The sequence below is a fragment of the Ahaetulla prasina genome, chromosome 2, assembly GCF_028640845.1.
Source record: "Ahaetulla prasina isolate Xishuangbanna chromosome 2, ASM2864084v1, whole genome shotgun sequence".
Lineage (NCBI taxonomy): Eukaryota > Metazoa > Chordata > Lepidosauria > Squamata > Colubridae > Ahaetulla > Ahaetulla prasina.
The window spans coordinates 117,832,988-117,857,683 of record NC_080540.1 but is presented as its reverse complement, the minus strand read 5'-3'; positions in this window follow the sequence as shown (position 1 = coordinate 117,857,683).

Sequence of the window (24,696 nt, the reverse complement as noted above, 5' to 3'; positions counted from 1 at the left end):
CATTGAGAGTGGAAACTATATTATTGTTGGTAATTAAGGAAATAGAATTAACAAAATATGAAAAAGAATTGATTAGAATTATGATTATAATAGGTAGAATTATAATAGCTAGATATTGGAAACTAGATGTGATTTTTAGAATAGAAGAGTGGAATTCTGAAATGTGGAAATTAGCTTTAAATGATAAAATGACATGTGATATTAAAATTAGAAGTGGTGTGTATAAAGAAGATATTTTCTGGAAGACTTGGAAACCATTTGTGGACTTTGCGCTTGGAACATTGGACGCTTCAGTACCTGTACCTCGAGAACGTGGATTTTGGCAATCATGAGGATATATCCGAAGACCCAAATCTTCCTTTTATGTATAGCACAAGGGTGTAATAATGTATTTTTTTTTGTTTGTTTGTTGTAAAAAAAAGTAATAAAAAAAAAATAAAAAAATAAAAATAAAATTAATTTAATATTTAAATTAATTTAAAATTTAAAATACATTAATAATTACTTTATTCAGCATGAAATGGAGCTTAGTTATGCAGCATGAGTATATATTCTGCAATATTGGGACTGTCGGTTATTGATTTAAATCAAATCCACCCTGCCCATTACAATAAAGGAAATTTTATTATTTTTATTATTTATTTTGTCAAGTACATATTAGATAATATATATAAGTATAAGCATGAATTGAATACATAACATGAATATAATTAATTGGAACATTAGGACAGGGACGGTAGGCACACTGGTGCTCTTATGCATACCCCTTACAGACCAGAGGTGGGTTTCAACAGGTTCTGACCAGTTCTGGAGAACCGGTAGTGGAAATTTTGAGTAGTTCGGAGAACCAGTAGTAAAAATTCTGACTGGCCCCACCTCCATCTATTCTCTGCCTCCGAAGTCCCAGCTGATTGGGAGGAAATGGGAATTTTGTAGTAACCTTTCCCTGGATTGGGGAGGGAATGGAGATTTTACAGTATCCCCTGCCACGCCCACCAAGCCACACCCACCAAGAAATGCCATGCCCACCAAGCCTCAGCCACAGAACCGGTAGTAAAAAATTTTGAAACCCACCACTGTTACACCCCTTAGGAATGGGTGAGGTCAACAGTAGCCAGGTCTAAGATTAAAGTTTTGGAGGTTTTGGGATGAAACCACAGAGTCTGGTAATGCATTCCAGGAATTAACAACTCTTACTGAAGTCATATTTTCTGTAATCAAGTTTGGTGTGGTTCACTTTAAGTTTGTATCTATTGTGTGCTAGTGTATTGTTGTGGTTGAAGCTGAAGTAGTCATTGACAGGTAAGACATTGTAGCAGATGATTTTATGAGCTATGCTCAGTCATACCAAAGGTGGCATAGTTCTAAATTTTCTAAACCCAGAATTTCAAGTCTGGTGGCATAAGGTATTTTGTTGCAAGCAGAGGAGTGGAGGACTTTTCTTGTGAAATATTTCTAGACTCTCTCAATTGTAATAATGTCCAATATGCAGTGTGGGTTCCAGACAAACAAGCTGTATTTGAGAATTGGTCTAGCAAATGTTCTGTATGCTCTAGTTAGTAGTGTAATATTACTGGAGAAAAAGCCACGCAAGATTAGGTTTACAACCTTGCTATGGTGGAGAGGATTGTCAAACAGGGCCATAGAGACACATTTCTTCATGTTCATACTTCAACTCAAAATAGCTTGGAATCTTTGAATTCATAAAACTTGACCAACCTTTCCTAATTCCTTTCCTAATTTGTGGAACTTGTTCTCCTACAAAAAATGCTGTGGCTGGGATAGAAATACAGAGATAGAGGAAGAAGAGGAATGGAGAAGGCATATTTGGCAAAGACAGAATTGAAGGTGAAAAGTGGGGAAAGAATGAAATTACTAAATTTAAACTCACTCAAACACCTTGAAATTGTTTCAAAAATTAAGATAACATTACCAAAAAGCTCCCCTTCATGGATTACTGCCTTGTTGTGGCGAAGGGACTTGCGAGCTCAATGAAGCTATGAGCTATGCCGTGCAGGGACACCCAAGACGGACAGGTCATAGCAAAGAATTCTGACAAAACGTGATCCACTGCAGAAGGAAATGGCAACCCACTCCAGTATCTTTGCCATGAAAACCCCATGGACAGTAAAAAAAAGAAAAAAGATATGACGCTGGAAGATGAGCCCCTCAGGTCGGAAGGTGTCCAATATGCTACTGGGGAAGAGCAGAGTCCTATGTAACCTGGAATGTAAGATCCATGAATCAAGGTAAGCTGGACATGGTCAAACAAGAGATGACAAGACTGAACATCGACATCTTAGCAATCAGTGAACTAAAATGGACAGGAATGGGTGAATTTAATTCAGATGACCATCAGGTATACTACTACGGGCAAGAATCCCTCAGAAGAAATGGAGTAGCCTTCATAATCAATAAAAGAGTAGGAAAAGTAATACTGGGATACAATCTCCAAAATGACAGAATGATCTCAGTTCGAATCCAAGGTAAACCATTCAATATTATTATTATTTATTTATTATATTTGTATACCGCCCATCTCCCGAAGGACTCAGGGCGGTTCACAGCCAATAAAACAACAGAAAAACATATAATACATATAAAACAGCAAAAAAGAATAGAAAATTAAATTCAATTGATGCCCTAAAACTGTTAAATACAAATTTAAAACCCCATTTAAAACCCCTGATTTAAAAACCCCAATTTAAAACTACGTTCAAGCTAGTCCTGCTCTTCAAAACAGCAACGTCTTCAGCTCGCGGCGGAAGGACCTGAGATCGGGGAGTTGACGAAGCCCCAGAGGGAGCTCGTTCCAGAGAGTAGGGGCCCCCACAGAGAATGCCCTCCCCCTGGAGGTCGCCAGCCGACATTGTTTCGCTGACGGTATCCGGAGGAGGCCCTCTCTGTGAGAGCGCACTGGTCGGTGAGAGGCTAATGGTGGCAGTAGGCGGTCCCGTAAATATCCCGGCCCTAAGCCATGGAGCGTTTTAAAGGTGATAACAAGTACCTTGAAGTGAACCCGGAAGACCACCGGGAGCCAGTGCAGATTACGCAGGAGGGGTGTTACACGGGAGCCACAAGGTGCTCCCTCTATCACCCGCGAAGTATCACAGTAGTCCAAGTCTATACCCCAACCACTGGTGCTGAAGAGGATGAAATTGACTGGTTCTATGAAGCCCTACAGCATCTTATAGAATTAACACCAAAAAATGATGTCCTTATCATCATGGGGGATTGGAATGCTAAAGTAGGAAGCCAAAAGATAACCGGAATAACAGGCAAGTTTGGCCTTGGAGTACAAAATGAAGCAGGGCACAGGCTGATAGAATTCTATCAAGATAATATGATGGTCATAGCAAACACTCTTTTCCAACAACCCAAGAGACGACTCTACACATGGACATCACCAGATGGTCAACACAGAAATCAGATTGACTATGTGCTCTGCAGCCAAAGTTGGAGAAGCTCTATACAGTCAGTAAAAACAAGACCAGGAGCTGACTGTGGCTCAGATCATGAGCTTCTCCTTGCAATATTTAGGCTTAAATTGAAGAAAGTAGGGAAAAGCCCCAGGCCACTCAGGTATGAACTAAATCATATCCCTGATGAATATACAGTAGAGGTGACAAATAGATTTAAGGAATTAGATCTGATAGAGTGCCTGAAGAACTATGGATGGAAGTTCACAACATTGTACAAGAGGTAGCACCTAAAACCATCCCAAAGAAAAAGAAAGGCAAGAAAGCAAAATGGCTGTCTGAGGAAGCTTTGCAAATAGCTGAGGAAAGAAGGGAAGTGAAAGGCAAGGGAGAAAGAGAAAGATACACCCAGTTGAATGCAGAATTCCAGAGAATAGCTAGAAAAGATAAGAATACTGGAAATTTTAAAGAAAATATTGGATAACCATCTGACTGAGATGGTGTAGGGTTTTCTGCCTGGGCAGGGGGTTGGACTAGAAGGCCTCCAAGGTCCCTTCCAACTCTGTTGTTATATTTTTAATACATTCTTAAATGAACAGTGCAAAAAAATAGAAGAAAACAATAGAATAGGGAGGACTAGAGATCTCTTCATGAAAATTGGAGATATGAAGGGAACGTTTGTGCAAAGGGCATGATAAAGGACCAAAGTGGCAGGGACCTAACAGAGGCAGAAGAGATTAAGAAGAGGTGGCAAAATCACACAGAAGAACTATACAAGAACGAGCTTAACATCCCTGATAACCACGATGGGGTGGTCATGACCTTGAGCCAGGCATCCTAGAATGTGAAGTCAAATGGGCCTTAGGAAATCTGAGCAACAACAAAGCTAGTGGAGGAGACAGTATTCCAGCTGAGCTATTCAAAATCTTAAAAAACGATGCAGTAAAAGTGCTACACTCAATTTGTCAGCAAATTTGGAAAACTCAGCAGTGGCCACAGGATTGAAAAAGGTCAGTTTACATTCCAATTCCAAAGAAAGGCAATGCCAAAGAATGTTCAAACTATCGCACCATTGCACTCATTTCACATGTTAGTAAGGTTATGCTTAAAATCCTACAAGCTAGGCTCCAGCAGTATGTGGATCGAGAACTACCAGAAGTACAGGCAGGATTTCGAAGAGGCAGAGGAACTAGAGATCAAATTGCCAACATACGCTGGATCATGGAGAAAGCTAAGGAGTTCCAGAAAAACATCTACTTCTGCTTCATTGACTATGCTAAAGCCTTTGATTGTGTGGATCACAACAAATTGTGGCAAGTTCTTAAAGAGATGGGCGTACCAGACCATCTTATTTGTCTCTTGAGAAACCTGTATGTGGGTCAAGAAGCAACAGTGAGAACTGGACACCGAACCACTGGGAAAGGAGTCCGGCAAGGCTATATACGATCGCCCTGCCTCTTTAATTTATATGCAGAGCACATCATGAGAAAGGTGGGGCTGGATGAATCAAAAGTTGGAATTAAGATTGCCGGGAGAAATATCAACAACCTCAGATATGCAGATGATACCACTCTAATGGCAGAAAGCGAAGAGGAACTAAAGAACCTCTTGATGCGGGTGAAGGAGGAGAGTGCAAAAGTTGGCTTGAAACTCAACATTAAGAAAACTAAGTTCATGGCATCCGGCCCTCTCTATTCCTGGCAGATAGATGGGGAAGAAATGGAGGTAGTGACAGATTTTATTTTCCTGGGCTCCAAGATCACCGCAGATGGGGACTGCAGCCAAGAAATTAAAAGATGCTTGCTCCTGGGGAGGAAAGCTATGGCAAATCCAGACAGCGTACTAAAAAGCAGAGACATCATCCTGCCAACAAAAGTGCATATAGTCAAGGCTATGGTTTTCCCAGTTGCAATGTATGGCTGTGAAAGTTGGACCATAAGAAAGGCTGAGCGCCAAAGAATTGAGGCCTTTGAACTCTGGTGCTGGAGAAGACTCCTGGAGTCCCTTGGACTGCAAGGCGAACAAACAAGTCAGTCCTAGAGGAGATCAACCCTGACTGCACTTTAGAAGGCCAGATCCTGAAGATGAAACTGAAATACTTTGGCCACCTAATGAGAAGGAAGGACTCACTGGAGAAGAGCCTAATGCTGGGAAAGATTGAGGGCAAAAGAAGAACGGGACGACGGAGAATGAGGTGGCTGGATGGAGTCACTGAAGCAGCTGGCGTGAGCTTAAATGATTTAAAGGATGTTAGAGGATAGGAAGGCCTGGAGCAGTGGTAGTCAACCTGGTCCCTACCGCCCACTAGTGGGCATTCCAGCTTTCATGGTGGGCGGTAGGGGTTTTGTCCGATACTGAAGCACTTTACTTTTTTTTAATTTAATTGATTTTTTTAAAAAAATTCATAGCATTACTTAAAAACATTTTAATTAGGTTTTCATAAAATTCCCCGTAACAATTTAAATTTCTGAAAATATACTATTTGTATCGTCCGCGCCTAAGTTTAGTTCACGTTATGTAAGTGAAACTAAATGGTGCTATAGTGTGACTGCAAACAAAAGAGCCTCGTCCCATAATAGCTCGCACATCTCCCTCCACAACAGCTGTAACAGACAAGTAGGGCTGGTAGCCGGTGCCCCCCACCCCCAACACAATCCACAATGCACGAGAGGCATGCGCAGACAACGATACACGGCGCATTACTGTGTGGGCGGTAAATTTTTTTTACTACTAACAGAGATACAAAAGTGGGCGGTAGGTATAAAAAGGTTGACTACCCCTGGCCTGGAGGAACGTTGTCCATGGGATCGCGATGGGTCGGACGCGACTTTGCAACTAACAACAACAACAAAACCAAAAAGCTGCATATACAATCCTTTTTACTAGCTATCCCTTCTTATTCTAATCCTTACTTCCTGCCAGTTCTCTGAACACAATGGTTGACAATGTTTCCAAGGTGAAGAACTGTAGGATAATTGTGATAGTGTATTCCTTGGATTTAACAATCAGCACAACCAGAAAGGCTGTAAGGCAATGCCTAGTGTAAAACAGAAAAAGAGTCAAATTCACTACAATCTTTCCACAATCCCTGGCTAGTTCTTGCCTACATATTGGGAGAGACTGAATAATTGATAAATTTAATCAAGAATAGCACAAAATTAAGAATTTATGAACCAAATATTACCTGATTTCATTTTTCGAAGGAAAATAACATTGGGAGCAGCAGTGGGGAAAAAAATAAAGCATGCAAATATTAATAAAATTACTTTTTGCACCACTTGCCACATTTTCTGCTGATTCACTATCATTTTGTAGGAAAGTCTTTTTGATCAAAATAGTCATAGGCAATCCCAGTCACCTTTCCAGAATTCAATTTCTTCCTCTATTTTCACTTTAGAAGTAGCTTAATGTTCTGTCTAAGCCATATTTACCAAGTTCCTTGATTAGTGGAGTCTACTTTTTTTTTTTTACCCTTCCCACATCTTCTTCCCTTCTGAGAAGACCCATAGAGCTGTCAATCCAAGAAAGTAAGACATGTCTGAAGGTATCTTTAATGCTAGTCTGAGCATTAAAACCGATATAGCCCATTATTGAGAATCCATTATTTTCTGTTGGAGCCCATATAGGATCTGGAAACCTGTACTACTAAACTATACCAATACAAGTCAGAAAACATTTTTGACATGTAGCAGAAAAAGGCAGAGATTGCCTTCCAGGTCAAGTGGGGAGAGCTAAAGGCCATTACTGTTTCTATCCTTGAGAAATGAACAGTACGCCACACTCACGTTGGAACTGAAGCCGTCCCAGGTGTGATGATATCCAAAATCTGACTATGCAAAGCCAACCAAGAATGAAAATGATAGTTTGTGATCATTATTATGCGACTAAGTATTTTGATATCCCATTCTGAAGAAACTTCAATTGCCTTCCTTCCGCCCTCAATCATAGAAAGTTTAGAAACTTTTGCTTTCACTGAAAGGTATGAAAAAAGTTATCCTTTTGAAAAACCATACAGCTTGAAATCAGGGAGCTTGGAGGGTTAAAAATATTAATGATTAGAAGAAAAAACTGCAGCTATTGGTGGGGGGAAAGAGTTTCACATGGATATTTGAATGGGAGAACAGTGAATTAACTAACTAACAGGGTTTTTGGAAATACAGCAATGGAGTGAAGATCTTTTTATCTAAGTCAAATGTTTTTACTTGGCTAAAGTGGGATCCTGGGAAAGGAATAAGAAGAAGAAATAAAGGCTTTATATATGTGATTCTTTAAAACAAAGATGGACGGACAGACACACACACACACACACACACACACACACACACACACACACACACACACACACAGAGGTTCTACAGTAGAAAAAAACAGTGGAAACAACATTCCAAAAACAAGCCAGACAAGCAGAGGAAAATGCACAGTGGATGAGAGTGCCAATCAGTAACATGGGACATAGAAGATATTTTGCATTTTTCAAACTCAGAAAAAGTTTTAAGGTCCTTGTAGATGAAATGGGTCCTGAGTATTCATGGGAAGTAAAAGAGACATTGCAGAATAAGAGAGTGGATAGTGAATCACTAAAGGGCACAATGTGGCTGTAAGGAAACTAAGAGAAGTTGGTGATTCATTACTATGAGGAACTGAAACAATTTTATATTGACCAACCCATTGGATTGTGAAGTATGCTACTGCAAGGAGCAAAGACATGACAGAACTTTGAAGACTTATCAAGACTATTCAACAACTCCTATTTTAGTCTGTCAAGCCCAACACCAAGAATGAGATATGGTGATTTTTCCAAACTGAGTTATTAGTTTCACACCTATAGACAAAATCTTGCCAGACTGAAGAGTTTACTATCTGCATCTAGAATATACTCTGTTTATTATTAGGGAGGGGCTGTCTTCACCCTCCTTCTTTCACATGTAACATCTGGACTGAGGTGCCCCTTACTTTTCTGAAATGCCCCGCTCCACTTTCTTTCTGGAAATCCACCTCCTTACTACATTCCATTGCACTAATTGATGATCTGGCTAAAATTTTCTCTACAGTCTTTAAAAAATCTTGGAGAATTGATAAAGTGCTAAATAAGTGGAGAAGAGCAAATGTTGTCCCTATCTTTAAAAAGAGAAAAAAGTAAGAGTCGGCAAACTACAGATCATTCTGTCTGCCAGAGATTCTGGTAAAGATTTAAGAGCAGATCATAAAAACAAATTTGTAAATGTCTTGAAAATAATAATTTCCAGAAAGCATGGATTTCTTGATAGTTGCCAGACTAATCTAATTTTTTGATTGGACAAGTTCCTAAATAGATTGTGGGAATGCTTTAAACATAATGTACCTTGACTTTGGGAAAGTATTTAACAAAATGCTTCATGACATTTGATTAGTTAAGTATGGGTTGGATGGAGATATATATACATATACATATACATATACATATACATATATATATACATACATACATACATACATACATATATATGGATTACTGGATTAATGCAATGCTCTCTACATGGGGCTCCCCTTGAGGGGCATCCGGAGGCTTCAGTTAGTCCAGAATGCGGCTGCGCGGGTGATAGAGGGAGCCCCTCGTGGCTCCCGCGTGACACCTATCCTGCGCAGACTGCACTGGCTACCTGTGGCCTTCCGGGTGCGCTTCAAGGTTTTGGTGAACGTCTTTAAAGCGCTCCATGGCATAGGGCCGGGCTATTTACGGGACCGCCTACTGCTACCGAATACCTCTCACCGACCCGTGCGCTCTCACAGAGAGGGACTCCTCAGGGTGCCATCGGCACGACAGTGTCGTCTGGCGACGCCCAGGGGAAGGGCCTTCTCTGTGGGGGCTCCCGCCTCTGGCAGACTCCCCAGGACTCCGTCAACTTCCGGACCTCCGAACCTTTCGTCGCGAGCTTAAAACTCACTTATTCATCTGCGCAGGACTGGATTAGTTTTTTAATTTATGGGTTTTTTAATGGGTTTTTTATTATTTATCCTAAATTTTTTAATCTCGGCCAATTGAATACGTTTTTTATTGTATTTTAATTGTATTTATATTGTAATATTATTGTGTATTTTTATCTGGCTGTGAACCGCCCTGAGTCCTTCGGGAGAAGGGCGGTATAAAAATTTAAATAATAAATAAATAAAAATAATATATATATATAGGTCTTTGGTTATTCGTAAAATTGGAAGTGTCTTGGTGACGTTTCGACGAAGTCTCATTCGTCATCTTCAGGCTGGTGTTTACTGCTTCATGCTTCTAGGAGCAATTGCTCTGGGAAAAAAAACCCCATCCAATCAGAGCACAGCCAAGCTCCCACCCAATCAGTTCAAACCCCTACCAGCAGTTAAAAAGGAAGAAACAGCTGCAGTCACATATTGCTCCCAGAAGCACGAAGCTGAAGCCTGAAGATGACGAATGAGACTTCGTCGAAATGTTGCCAAGACACTTCCAATTTTATGCGGGAGAAAACCTGAATAACCAAAGACCTACGTACAAACACCCACGAAAACCTCAGAAAACACACACACACACACATATATATAATTAGGTTTGGCAATTGTACAGAGTACAGAGTGTTTGTCAATGATTCATAATCAAACAGATCTGCCAACAATCAGCCATGTATCCTCTGTGTTCAATATTTTAATTAATGATTGAGTGGGATAACTAATGACTGAGAAATCAGAAGCCCAAATAGAATAGAACAGAATTCTTTATTGGCCAAGTGTGATTGGACACACAAGGAATTTGTCTTTGGTGTATAAAATCAGAATGATGTTGATCTATTGAAGACTAAATGACTAAAGGAAACAGAATGAAATTTAAAACTTCAATGTTCTTTATTTAGAAACAAAAATCAGATGCATAGTATAGGATAGAGGCTACATGGTTTGATAAAAGTAGTGCCACAAATAAATAATCTTGGAATAGCCATTATTTACAAACTGAATAAAAGCTAGCAGTAAGATGTGGCAACAAATGTAGTTTAAGGTTGCACCAACAGAACTATAATTTCCAAATCATGAGAAATAATGGGTCCACTTTGTTCTTCTTTGGTCAGATTCCACCTTACAAACTATGTCCATTTCTTAAGAAGGCTTGGAAAAGTTCAGAGAAGGGCAATAAAGATGATAGTGGGACTAGAAAAGTTCTTTAAAGAGAGATTGAAAGAGCTGAGTAACTTTAGCCCTGAGATAAGATGGATAGAAGATGGATATAATAGAACTCCAAATAGCTGAAAGGATGTTATAAAGTAGGTTGAGATCTTTTCTTCTTGTTCCAAGAGTGCAGGACACCAAATAATGGTTTTAAGTTACTGGAAGGCTATATGCTACTAAAAAAAAAATCTGAACAATAAAAGCATTACAACAGTGGAACCAATTACCCCAAAAGGTTGGGATTGGATGTGTTTGAATGGAAGGTAGACAGTCGTGTCCAGGATTCTTTAATTTGGACTCATGCAGAGAAAAAGGTTGGATGATGGGCTAAACTGCCCCTTCCAAGTCTTTGAGTCTATAAGCCAGGTTCACATACATGTCAAGAAATAGGGAGTGGGTAGGCAGAAAATAAAATGTGCTTTGCAATATAACCCACAAACCATATGATTTACATAGTTGTATCTGACATCAGATGTAAATATGAAATGGCAAGTTCTGATTCTAATATAACACCATACATTTTGTCATTATTTCATCATCTCAGAAACAGATTCATAAGTAATCCAGTTAGCTTCACTGTCTGCGGACTGCCTTCTGAAGATTCTTCCCATATTCTCTTAAATCATAAGCCTGTAGACTTCATAATAAGCTTTGATAGCCAAGACCCTGAAAATAGACCATGTCTGTACTCCAAGCTGTAGATTTTGACTATGTCTTGTATATACTGTTGGCAAAGTTTTGTCATAACTCAATTTTAATGAAATTTACAATGGCTGTTTTATTGCATATTAACAAACAGATGTGACTTTCTTGGCTGATGATTCTATGTATATTGCAGCTAGGTAACTGTAGTTTCTTCTCACATAGAATCTTAGCACATCTGCCCTCCCCTCAAGTCCTGGAATGTCAAGAAATCTAGGGATAAATGAACCCCACTCTCTGAACCATTTCAGGATGCGGCCCAACACTTGCAGAATTTCCCAGACAAGAGCAGGAGGAAACATTAAAACATTACACCATTTATTAAAATGCCTTACTCCCAAGAATGTTGTATAGGTAATCCTTGACATATGACCACAACTGAGCCCAAAATTTATGCTGCTAAATGAGACATTTGTTTGCAACCTTTCTTGCCATAGTTGTTAAGGGAATCAATGCAGTTAGTAAGTTAGTAACAATAATTGTTAAGAGAATCTGGCTTCTCCATTGACTCTGCTTGTCAGAAGGTTGCAAAAGCTGATCACATGACCCTGGGACACTGTTACTGTCATAAATATGAACCAATTGCCAAGCACCAATTTTTGATCGTTTGACTATGGGGATGCTGCAATGGTCATGAGTGTGAAAAACGGTCATAGTCACTTTTTTTCAGTGCCGTTGTAATATTGAATGGTCATTAAATGAACTGTTGTAAGTGGAGGACTACCTGCATTGCCCACAGTTTCAGAACTTGATCGTTCTGCTCTGAAAACTACTTCGCTGTCAGATACCCTCTATTCACTGCTATGTCAGTTTTGAAGCTAACACGAATTTTGATATTAACATTTCCAAAGTACCCATCTTTTCCAAAGAGATGGAGTTTAGTATTCAAACCTCTCCTATTTAAAAAATGCAAGTATCAAAACACATTGCACAAGTCATGGGACCCATATGACAGCTTGCGCTAGCTGAAGAAATTTTGTTTTTCTTGCCTTTGCAATAGAAGCTTACCAGACTAGTAGGTAATTTTACTCCTCCCCATTTAAAATAAATATATTTAAAAGCACAACCCAGGAGAAAAAAAGCGGAAAAGAAATAAGTAAAAGACGAAACAAGCTCTATCTAATTGAGTAAAAATTTCAAAGTAATATTATTGCTGTATGTAAAGCAATAAAATAATAAAAACCAGTATTAAAATCCCAAAGATGCTTTTTCAAGAGACAATTGGACTATCTGGTTTTTCTTTGAAGACGTTTCACTTCTCATCCATGAGCTGGATGAGAAGCGAAACGTCTTCAAAGAAAAACCAGAAAGTCCAGTTGCCTCTTGAAAAAGCACCTTTGGGACAATCATGACCTGGATGACTGAGAATCTCCATAGACACCATTAAAATCAATATTCAATGGGTAACAATGATAGCCAGTAAAATAAGAAACATTCATCAGAATGAATATAAGCAAGAGTTTGTGTCTGATATAAAAAGTCCTGTCTTTATTCAATAAGTCATACAGGAACTAATATATTAAAGCTTTATGTTAAGAGAAAGCCAAACTTCAGATGTGATAGAGCCCATTATGTAGAATTATGGTAGGTAATTTTATTTCATCAGTGCTGGTAGCAGGTGATAGTTTTCAGCAGTTAGTGCTGGCCATTTGATCTCTGGTTTGGATGATGCCTGGTAGCTTTGGTTCTATCTCTGTCTCTTATAATGCACTACCCCAAATCTTTTTTTCCTGTCTTTATCAATTACTTATCCATGACCAGTTATAAATATTCTATTTCAGCCTTTCTCCATCTTTTTTACCCTGGTAGAACACTTGAAATAAATTTTAGGTCTCAGGGAACTGGAGCAATTGAGTTGCGACATGTAAAAATTTCTATCTAAGATTGCATGACATGTAAAGTTACAAAACAAGCAAACAATGGTTTATTTTCTAATCACAATCTCTCACAGAACCCCAAAGTAACGCAGAACTCAGTTGAGAAAGGGTATCCTATACATTTATTTTCTTCGTCTTTTTAAAAAATATATATTTTTATTGAAAGTTTAAAAAGCAATAATAACTACTGTGTTTCCCCGGAAATAAGACATCCCTGATAATAAGCCCAATTAGGCTTTTGAGCGCATGCGCTAAAATACCCCCCCAATAGCCCCCAAAAATAAGCCCTCCCCAAAAATAAACCCACCCCGAAAATATTTAAATATTGCATGCACAGCCAGTCCCCGCCATTTCCTCTAGTTAGGGTTAGAGAGACAGAGCTGGAAATCAGGTAAGACGGCAAGGTAAGACAGCAAGAGGAGCCCTGTCTTGCTCCACGCGCCCCAAAATAATAAGACCTCCCCAAAAATAAGGCCAAGCGCAGGGGTGAAATCTAAAAATTTTCCCTACCGGTTCTGTGGGCGTGGCTTAATTGGTGGGCATGGCTTGGTGGTCAGATGACTGGTGGGCGTGGCCAATAACAATAAATAATAAAAATAATAAACAAAGTATACAAAACAATAAGAGGTATCAAAAACCAACTTTCATACTTTACACACACACAACACAACACAATTGATTCACATACAATGTAAAAGCAGCTGCTCTTCATCCAAAATGGCCCCTGCAACAAGCAGGAACCTCACACTTTCACACTTTACACACACACAACACAACACAACTGACTCACACACACACAAAATGCCACATACAGTTTTGTGAGATTTTGTGTGTTTGTGTAGTTAGAGTGAAACACTACAGAAACACACCAAATCTCAGAAAGCTGCACAAATATTTTATTTTATTATTTTTATTTATTTTTTTAGATCAGGGGGTCTCCAACTTTAGTAGCTTTAGGTTTGTGGACTTCAACTCCCAGAGTTCCTCATTCAGCAAAGCAGGAAGTCAAAGCAGGCTGTAATCAGTAGCTGAAGTAAGCATTGTGTTGCCAGCCCGAAAGGAGCAGTATGCAGTAATTATAGGTAAGTGAGGAGGGGGCATTGGGTGGGCATGGGTGGGGGCTCTTGTAAGTGGGGGCAAGCCTCCTAGGATCAGGAAATTCCTCTGGGATCGCCAGAGGAAAAAAAGTTTTAAAGTCAGCTCCTCTGACGATCTCAGCTGAAGTTCCCTCATAGCAGCCCAGAACCTCTTAAAATAATTGTTTTAACATGTAGAAAACATGTTTTTTAAGGTTCTGGTGATGAGGAACTCAGCTGGGATGGCCAGAGGAGCCTTTTAAAGCCCCCCCCTTTCCTTTTTTTCCCCTTCAGCTGAAGAGGTTTTTTTAAAAAAAACCTTTTAAGTGTTCTGATGATCTCTGCTCAGCCCCGCGATCATCAGAGGTTTTTTTTTTACTTTTAAAGGCATGTTTTTGGCTGAAGAAAAACTTTTTAAAGTAAAAAAACAAAACCCTCTGCTGATGGTACGGCTCAGCAGCGGCAGGTGTGCGGGGGCAGGGATTTTTGCTACCGGTCCTCTGAACCAGCAGCTGCCATCACTACCTAATCGGGCGAGCCGGTGCAAACCAGGAGCATTTCACCCCTGGCTAAGCGCTTATTTCAAGGTTCAAAAAAATATAAGATAGGGTCTTATTTTCAGGGAAACACGGTAATACAAACTAAATTATAACAAAGAAAACAAAAAAGAAAGAAAGAACAAAGAAAAAATGCAATAAGAAAATAAAAAAACAGATATTAAAAAAAGTTATAAAGATGTAAAGAAGTAGTTTCTGATATTCTTCCCAGCAGTTATAAATATAATTATCTTTCCACCTCTCTCTTTAAAGTTACATCACGGCTCTATTTTTATAATCTAGCCTGTCTAATCATCAAAATCATAAATCACAAAAAGTCCATGACAGATTTCCAGTCACCAATAAATGTAGATGCAGTCTTTTCTTTAATGGAAAACAGTGAGCATCCATGTCTTGTTCTTTTATGAACCTCATTAAAAGGTTTTATTAATTCTTCACTAACAATTATTTGTGCTTTCTGTGAACTATAAATGAATTGTACCCTTTAATAAAATTATTTCCTAGACTCATAAATTCTAGAAATCCAAATAAGAATATCCAATTCAAATTGTCAAAAGCCTTCTCTGCATCCAACAGTATGATTGCAGCTTGTTGATTTCATTCTGTTGCTTGAAATACTCCAGAATATGCAAAATGTTTTTAATGCTGTATTACCTTGTAATTGTCTTTTAGGTAAAAGCTTGCATTGATATTCATCATAAAGTCAAAGCTAAAATTATTCTAAATAATTTATAGTCATTTTTCAATGACATTTGATGATAATTTCTCATTAAAGTTATGTCTTAAGTCTCTTTAGCTATTAGTTTCTTTTCAGTGATCAGGAATCTTTCCAGTCTGTAAAATAATATTCACTGTTTGTTGTAAAGTTTGTAAAAGTTCATTCTCAAAACATTTATAATAAGAAGCTGACAGCTCCTTCAAGACAAATGCCTTTCCTGTTTTATTCTTTTCAATAGCTTCACATACTTCCCTTATTGTTATAGGTCCATTCAAAATTTGCTTCTGATTCTCTGCAATCTTTAGTAAATTCTGTTTATTCATTCAATATTCATCAATTTTTCCAAAAAAATGTCTTGACCTTTATATAAAGCAGTAATATTGATAAAACACTTTTTGCATTTTTGCTTTATCTGTTATTTCAATATTTTCTTCTTTTAATTTTAATATCACTTTCTTTTCTTTTCTTTTTCTTTTCAGTTTACATGTCAACCATTTCCCCAATTTATTTGCAAATTCAAAATTTGTGCATAATTCATCTTTATTTCCCTCTCTCTCAATATTAATGTAGATAATTACCTATATATAAGCTTAATTTGATGAGTAATATTTGTCAGCCCTGAGGAAGTTTGAAATTCTTCCATTTTTTATCTCATCTAAAATCATTTGTATTTTCTCTTGCCTTTTCTTTTCAAGTTCACTATTACATTTTATAAAGTATCCTCTTACAAAAGCTTTACTAGAAAATCATTCTTCCTTTTATTAAGATTGTTCTTTAAAAATATCCCAACTTCTTTTTGCAATCCTTAACTACCATTTCCTTTTATAGCAATATTCAATCTCCACCTAACAGAGCCATTTTTTTCCTTTTCCTTTTAAAAGTTAAACCCATTGGACTGTGATCTGAGAAAGTCTCCATTTTAGAAACATTAATAGCTGAAGTCTTAGAAACCAAACCATATCTATCTTGAAAAAGGTCTATATGTTTCAGAAAAATAAACATTTTCTTTTGAGAATATATTTTTATATCTCCATCCATTAACGTTACAAATTATCATTAAATTAAAAAAGAGTCTTTTGGTAATTTACCTTGTGTATTTTTAATATTTTTTTAAGAAGTTCTATTTTTTTCTAGAGCAATCACTCCATTCCATCTCCCAGGAGATGCCAATTTTCAAACATAAAGTTCAATATTTTATCCAAAGGTCCTTTATAAAATGCTTTTTTACTTTTTATTTAATTTGTGGCATAAATTCCCAATATCAAAATCTTAACCCCCAGAAAATTAACCAAAATCTTTGCTACAATCATCAGTCAATGTAAGTTTTGCATATATGGTAGTTGATGATTTATATACAATACTACCGCATTTGTTTTTTTCATTTCAGCTGAAATAAATTCTTTACCCAAATTTTTTTTACTCAAATATTTATACCTTTTTTCTAATATGCATTTCTTATAAACAAATCACATTTTGTTTTAACTTTTTCTTCTTTTCTTCTTTTTTGAGGTGTGTTTGTTTCATAATATTCTACATTAAGGATTTATAACCCAAAACTGGGCCATTTTAGAAAAGTCAATATACATAGTGCCCTATATGGAATCATCATCAGTAGCTTGCATCTGTTGTGGCATTTGGTTAGCAATAACGATCATTGTCACTACATTAAGAAAACATATCTTGGTTTCTCCACAGAATTCAGTCTGAACTTCTGCTGTTTAAAAGTAAAAATCACCCCTTCCAACTATCCCATCTAAATGTAGTATTTTTCTACTTATGTTTGTTGAGAAAAAAATATTCTTCTCTTACATAGCATTCTAATTGAAATTTCCTTAAGTACAATTACATTTTTATTATCAATCTAGTATCAAAGTGCTGTTGCAAAATTTGATTACTATTCTTCCTGACAAAGCACACAATAGCAGTAGCACTTACATTTATATACGGCTTCATAGTGCTTTACAGCCCTCTCTAAGAGGTTTACAGGGACAGCATATTATCCACAACAATCGGGGTCCTCATTTTACTGACCTTTGAAAGATGGAAGACTGAATCAACCTTCAGCTAATCAATATCAAATTCCAGGCTGTGGGCAGAGTCAGTCTGCAATACTGCATTCTAACCACTGCACCACCAGGGCTCATTGGTTAGAATGGGACATCTCTTGGAACATTTCTTAATTTTGCAAATTATTAATCACATAAACCTTAACAATTCTAAGAACTAGATGCCATTTTTCAAGGGTAAACACATAATCCATCATTTGGCATTATATTGTCAATCACTTTAACTTGTTCACCTCTGTGATTTTCTTGGTAAAATACAAAATTTGTGCAGAATGAAATAAAGTCTTTGCTGTTGTCTAAAATGATCATCTGTCTCCAGCATCTTTCTATATCGATGCTGCCAAAAATGGTATCTACCTTATTTTTTGGATTATAAAATGCACCGGACTATAAGACACACCTAAATTTGCAGGAGGAAAACAAGAAAAAATGCATCGGATTTTCGCCTTCCCTGGCCCCCAGAAGCACTCTGCAGTGTTCCACATTGCCTGTTTTTATCAAAAACGCACCCATATTCAGTCTATAAGACACACCTAAATTTTCGCCCACTTTTAGGGGGGGAAAAGGTGTATCTTATACTCCAAAAATACAGTACTTGATTTAGCAGGGCAACTACAATGACCTTCATAACTTGAGTAACCCTATTGGGAGAAAATATTTTTTTGCATGTACTTTCAGCATTCTTCCTTATCTTCATCAAAAACATCCTCCCTTTCCTGCATAGTGGAGGCAGTGGTGGGGAAAACAAAAGAATAAAGTTAATGACTCCTCAGGTTGGATTGCACTCAACATTCTATACAGAAAATTTTGAAGTACTAATGATGCAAAGACACTATTACAATAGGAATATAAGAAACATGAATGTGGAAAAGCTCAACAAATAAAGGATGAAATGAATTGACTACATATTGACTTCTTAAGCATCAGCAAAAAAAAAATGAACAGGAATTAGGCACTTTCAGTCAGTTTGTGTTGTTATTACTCAAGACTCAAAGAAAGAATGGGATTGCTTCCATATTCATGAATGATACAGCAAAATATTACTTGCTACATTGCAGTCAATGACCAAATAATATCAATTGGACTCTGAAGACAACCCATTAAGATGAGTTATCCAACTACTGTTCTAAAAGAAGATGAAATTGATGAGCTTTACAGACAGGTTCAACCTGAAATTGACAGCACACAGAATAGAATAGAATAGAATAGAATAGAATAGAATAGAATAGAATAGAATAGAATAGAATAGAATAGAATAACATACCCATTTCTGGCAATTCAGAGTTTTTTCATTACTAACACTGTCTGCAAACAATCAAAACAATATCTATATACATAGGCATTACCAGATGGGGTACACAAATGCAAATTGACCATATTATTGATATAAGGAGTAGAAGAGCTCAGTTGTAACAGTGAAGATGTGGTTCGAGCAGATTGTGAAACAATTACAAATTGTTCAGTTGCAAGTTCTAGTCAAGCTGAAACTGCAGAAGAAAGCCAATCAGTTTCCATGTGATATATACATGCAAACATACATATACACACACCACTTCCAAGAAAAGCAGCAGGAATTGTTTTGAAGTCCTGAACATTCATAGGGAACCAGCAAAACTGTGTAATGAAATCAAAGAAGCTGATAAGAATGAATTTCAAAGAGACTGCCAAAGACAAAGAAATAGAAGAAAGCAAACTGGAAATTGCCAAGAAGAGAAGAGAAGCCAAAATCAAGGAGCTTAACAAAGAATTTCAGAGAGCTGTTGTAAGCGAAAAGAAGTACTGTTACAATTTAAAGATATTGAAGATGGAAGCAGACACAGAAAAACAGATCTAACTAAGAAGGAAGTTTCAACCTCAAATTGATATGCTAAAGCAAATCAATAGGCAGATAGTAACTGATTCAAAGAACAAACAAGGATGGGAAGAATATTCCGAAATTCTGTAAGATAAGTGTGTCAATGTCCAAGGTAGCTTAAAAAATATTCCCTTTTTACAAAAACCCCTAGTATTAGAAATTGGTATTTAATTAGCATTTTGCTCATTATCAAATCAGAAGACTATGGGAATTTATGGAATAACATGGAAATATGACAGACATCAGAAAAATCAGTAAAGATTTTTACTGTAAAGTAAAGTAAAGCTGTGGCGCTAAAATCTGGAGAACAGCACAGTGGCCAACCGATTGTAAGAGGTCAACCTACATATCAATACAAAATAAATTATATTTAACAAAGTATGCAAAGTATTGTACAATAACCTTAATTTCACATGCTAGCAATAAATGCTTAGCATCATCCAACACAGATTAGAGTCTTACATGGAAAAAGAGATTGCAGATATTCCAGATGGTTTTAGAAAAGGCCACAGAGCAAGAGACCTTATGGCTGATGAATGCTGGATAATTGAAAACGTCAAAGAATTTTAAAAAAAATGTGCTTCATTGATTATAGAAACGCTTTTGATTGTGCTGTTCAAGTCGAGTTGCAGAATGTTTTCAGCAAAATGAAAATTGCAGAACATGTCATTTATTTATTTATTTATTTACACAGTATATATAAGCATAAGCATGAAATAACTATACAATATATAAGCATATATATAAGTGAATATGTAATAACTATATTAATTGGATATAATGAAAGGAAACAATAGGACAGGAACGGTAGGCACGTTGGTGCTCTTATGCACGCCCCTTACAGACCTCTTAGGAATGGGGTGAGGTCAATAGCAGACAGTGTTTTTTTTGAAGCTTTGGGGATTTTGGGAAGAGACCACAGAGTCAGGTAGTGTATTCCAAGTATTAACAACTCTGTTACTGAAGTCATATTTTCTGCAATCAAGATTGGAGCAGTTAACATTAAGCTTAAATCTATTGTGTGCTCGTGTATTGTTGTGGTTGAAGCTGAAGTAGTCTTTGACAGGAAGGACATTATAATAGATGATTCTATGAGTTAAACTCAGGTCATGTCAAAGGCGGCGTAGTTCTAAATTTTCTAAACTCAGGATTTCAAGTGTGGTGGCATAAGGTATTTTGTTGTATTCAGAGGAGTGGAGAACTCTTCTTGTAAAATATTTCTGGACACGTTCAATTGTATTGACGTCAGAAATGTGGTATGGGTTCCAAACAGTCGAGCTGTATTCAAGAATTGGTCTAGCAAATGTTTTATATGCTCTGGTTAGTAGTGTAGTGTTTTTGGAGAAGAAGTTACGCAAGATTAGGTTTACAACTCTTAAAGCCTTTTTTGCAATGTAGTTGCAGTGGGCTTTCGCACTTAGATCATTTGATATGAAAACTCCAAGGTCTTTAACAGGGTGGGGGTCATCTGTAAGATAATGACCATCAAGCTTGTACTTAGTGTTTAGATTCTTTTTTCCAATATGTAAGACTGAGCATTTGTTGGTTGAGATTTGGAGTTGCCAAGTTTTTGACCATTCAGACACAAAGTCAAGGTCTTTTTGAAGGGTAGCTGTATTGTTGGTGGTGTTAAATAGTTTGACATCGTCAGCAAAGAGAACACAATTACTTTAATATGGTCACAGAGATCATTAATGTATAATATGAAGAGTGTTGGTCCAAGAACGCTGCCTTGGGGAACGCCACTTTTGACAGGAACAGGATTTGATAGAGCATTGCCAATTTTGACCACTTGTTGTCTGACAGGAAAGCTGTTATCCAATAGTGGAGGGGTCCTGAGATGCTGTATGATTTTAGTTTTAGGAGAAGTTTGTCATGTACTACTGAGTCAAAAGCTTTACAAAAGTCTATGTAAATTGCATCTATTGCTTTGCCTTGATCAAGATTCGTAGTCCATATGTTTTTGCAGTGGAGAAGTTGTAAATTACATGATAATTTTTTTCTGAGGCCAAATTGTTTATTAGAGAGTAGGTTGTTTGTTTCTAGGTGGAGGGTAATGGATTGGTTGATGATAGATTCCATTACTTTGCAGGTGACGCAACATAGATAGATTGGTCTGTAATTTTCAACTAGGCTGGGGTCTCCTGTTTTGAAGACTGGGGTGACCGTGGCTAGTGACCAAAGTTTGGCAAGGGAACTGGTCGTGAAAGCTTTTTCAAAGATTATGCTTAGGGGTTCTGCTATATTTAAGAAGTATGCACATAGTCCATCAAGTCCAATAGATAGGAATGGTTTCAGTTTGCGAAGGGCTTTCTCAACATTATCTTCTGTGAAATCTATTTGTGTTAGTTCATTGTTGGTACGATAGGGGAATGTCGGGTATGAGCCATTACTGTTAACAAAGACTGAGCCAAAGAATGTGTTAAAGATGTTTGCTTTAGTTGTTTCATCATTATATTCTTTGCCGTTAGCTTCTTTTAGTGGTGGGATGGATCTCAAGTCTTTAAGTTTATTGTTTACAAAATTATAAAAAGCACGATTGGAATTTGTGCGCAGGTCGTCTTCTTGCTTCGTGTGGTAATTGGTGCATTCACTTTTTATTTGGTTGCATATATATCTGTAGCAGTTTTTGAAATTTGCTACATAGCCCTTTTTGTTTCTTCTCCAGAGGGATTTTTTTGGGTATTGGAGCTTTTTTATTGATATGGGTAAATCGTTTTTTTCTGATTTTGGTGGTGATTTGTGGTATGTACAGTTTAATGACTCTATTGATTTCTAGTAGGAAAACTCTGTAGTGGTCTTCAGTAGTGATACAGGTTGAGAATAGATTTTGCCAGTCAAGAGATGAGAGGACAATGTTTGTAAGGTCATAGTTGGCTTTTTTGAAATTGTAGTTTGGCATACCATTATGACGATTTTTGTAAGGGCGTATATTGAGACAAAAGTCTACCATGCTGTGGTCGCTGTTGGAAAACTGTTCTTTTATTTGTAGTCCATAAATTGAGTTTTTGTTGTTGCAGAACATGAGGTCAAGGCAGTTGTTGAGTCTTGTATTGTTAGTTACTAGTTGTTCAAGACCTAGGTTTGTAACAGCGTTGTATAGGGTAGTATGGATGGGTTCAGTTGTACATTCATTTGTTATCCAGTTAATAAAAGGTAGATTAAGGTCACCTAGGAAGATGAGAGGATATGGGCAAGAGGTAGCCCATGTTAGTAGTGTGGTTAACATGTTCGCATGAGCAATGTCATAGTCAGGGCTCTGTAGCATAGTAAGAATCAAAGTGTGATGTTAAGGGACAGGTCACATACAATAGTTTCAGGAAGAGCAAGTTTATGTGCAACTTGAATATTTTTTAGATTCAGTGACTTTTTGTAAAAGATAGCCACTCCACCTCTTCTGCAGGTTTCACGATCTGACCGAAAAACATGATTCATGTATCATTGTCTTGATACAAAATCTTTATGTCCATAGGACAGAAAGCCATAGTCTCACAGTAAAAGTCTAATTCTAGGCCAGCAAAGGAGTAAGACAAGGATCTTTATTTATTCAAGTGATATACTGAATATACATATCAAACTGGAAGAAGATGAACTTGATTTTAAAATTGAAGCAAGAAACACCCATAACTTGCTCTATGTTAACGATGCTGTTCTGACTGCCCAAAATGCAAATGAACTGCATGTTTTAATACTGAAAGTCAAGAAACACAATAACAAATGGGAATAAGATTAAATATAAATAAGAACAAGAGAATGACCACAAGCTGGCAACTAGCCTTTAACTGACAGTGAAGATATTGAAATGGTGAACAGCTTCTGCCTTTTAAGATGGACTGTTACCAATAAAAAAAACAATTAAGAAATATGTCTCAGACTAGCATTTTGCAGGATAACAATAAGGGCTTTCAAAAAGATATTCAGATATGTTAACATACAATAATGTTGGAAATTGTTTTCCCTCCGTTCACCAACACTGCATCATGAACATCACCAAAACTGCATCACAGGATTGCCATCTTTTATTCCTGGAACTCAGACCTACAATATTAGTTGGCTTCCAAGACCTCATACTGTCATCAAGCCAGAGACTTGGCACACATACACACACACACACACACAATTAAGTCAGACACACATGGTTAATAATTCAGAGAATATGGTAAAATATTCAAGGCAGTTGAGTGGGCTCCAGCCCAGAGAACCTGGGGGCTTATTCATGGCAGATACCTATTGCAATATGAAAAACTATATTCAGCTCTTTCATTGGCTATCTACTTAATGAATAGCTTGCAGGATATGCCTACAAAGCCATCTGGGGTTGTCTACCCCCCACAGGATTATTACACAGAATATATTATCAAACTTGTCAGCTGTTTGTAAGAAGGTGGTATGGATCTGGACATATTCAAACATGAAAGCCTTGGTGACTGGGTTCCTTTTTCATGTTATCTTCTTCTGAGGAAATCTAAGTCAGGACAGCAAACTTTTCATAGCCAGAGTTGTCACTCTAGAGTAATGCAGTTACATAGCCATGGAGGACTGACAAACCATGCTGACCATATACAAAGGTTATATTTGCACCGTTTTTGACAGCTGTGTGTCCTACAAAACTCTTTGTAGGATTACAGCTACAGCATAAATACACACTTATATGCAAATGTTTATGACCCATTAACTGAAAGGTTTACAAGACTAGCAAGAAATTAACAAAGCATGCCACCATCATCAGTGAGACAGGTTATTGGACTAAGAGAGGGAAGAATTAAAAGAGAGCGAGATCAAGCTGATAGTCAGACAAACTATTAAAAGAGACCTAGTTGTATGTACTGATACTAAAGGTGCTGGACTAACACCAGGGAGACTCATGTTCAAGTGGACTGTCAGCCAGGGAAAGTCATTGATCATTCACAATGGGGAAAACGGAAGGAAGGAATGCCATGTATACTCTTTTAAGTTCCAGGAGAAAGGGCAGGGTATAAATCTGATGAATAAATAAATCATAAGTGGTAGAAAGAGCATTAGCACAAGGCTAGATCAGCCTTCTCAGCAGGTGTGCTGATTGGAACTTGTGGGAATGCATAAAAGAGGGAGTTAATGAAATCCTACACAAGCCAAATCAGGTCTCCTTGTAACTTTCTAAACAAAATAGCTGCAGAATGAAATTCATAAACAACTAAAGTGACCTTCCCTGTAGCATTTGCAGGAGTACCATGAAGGAAATGGGGCTAGGTCATCTCTACATCCAAAGGATCCAAAGTAACT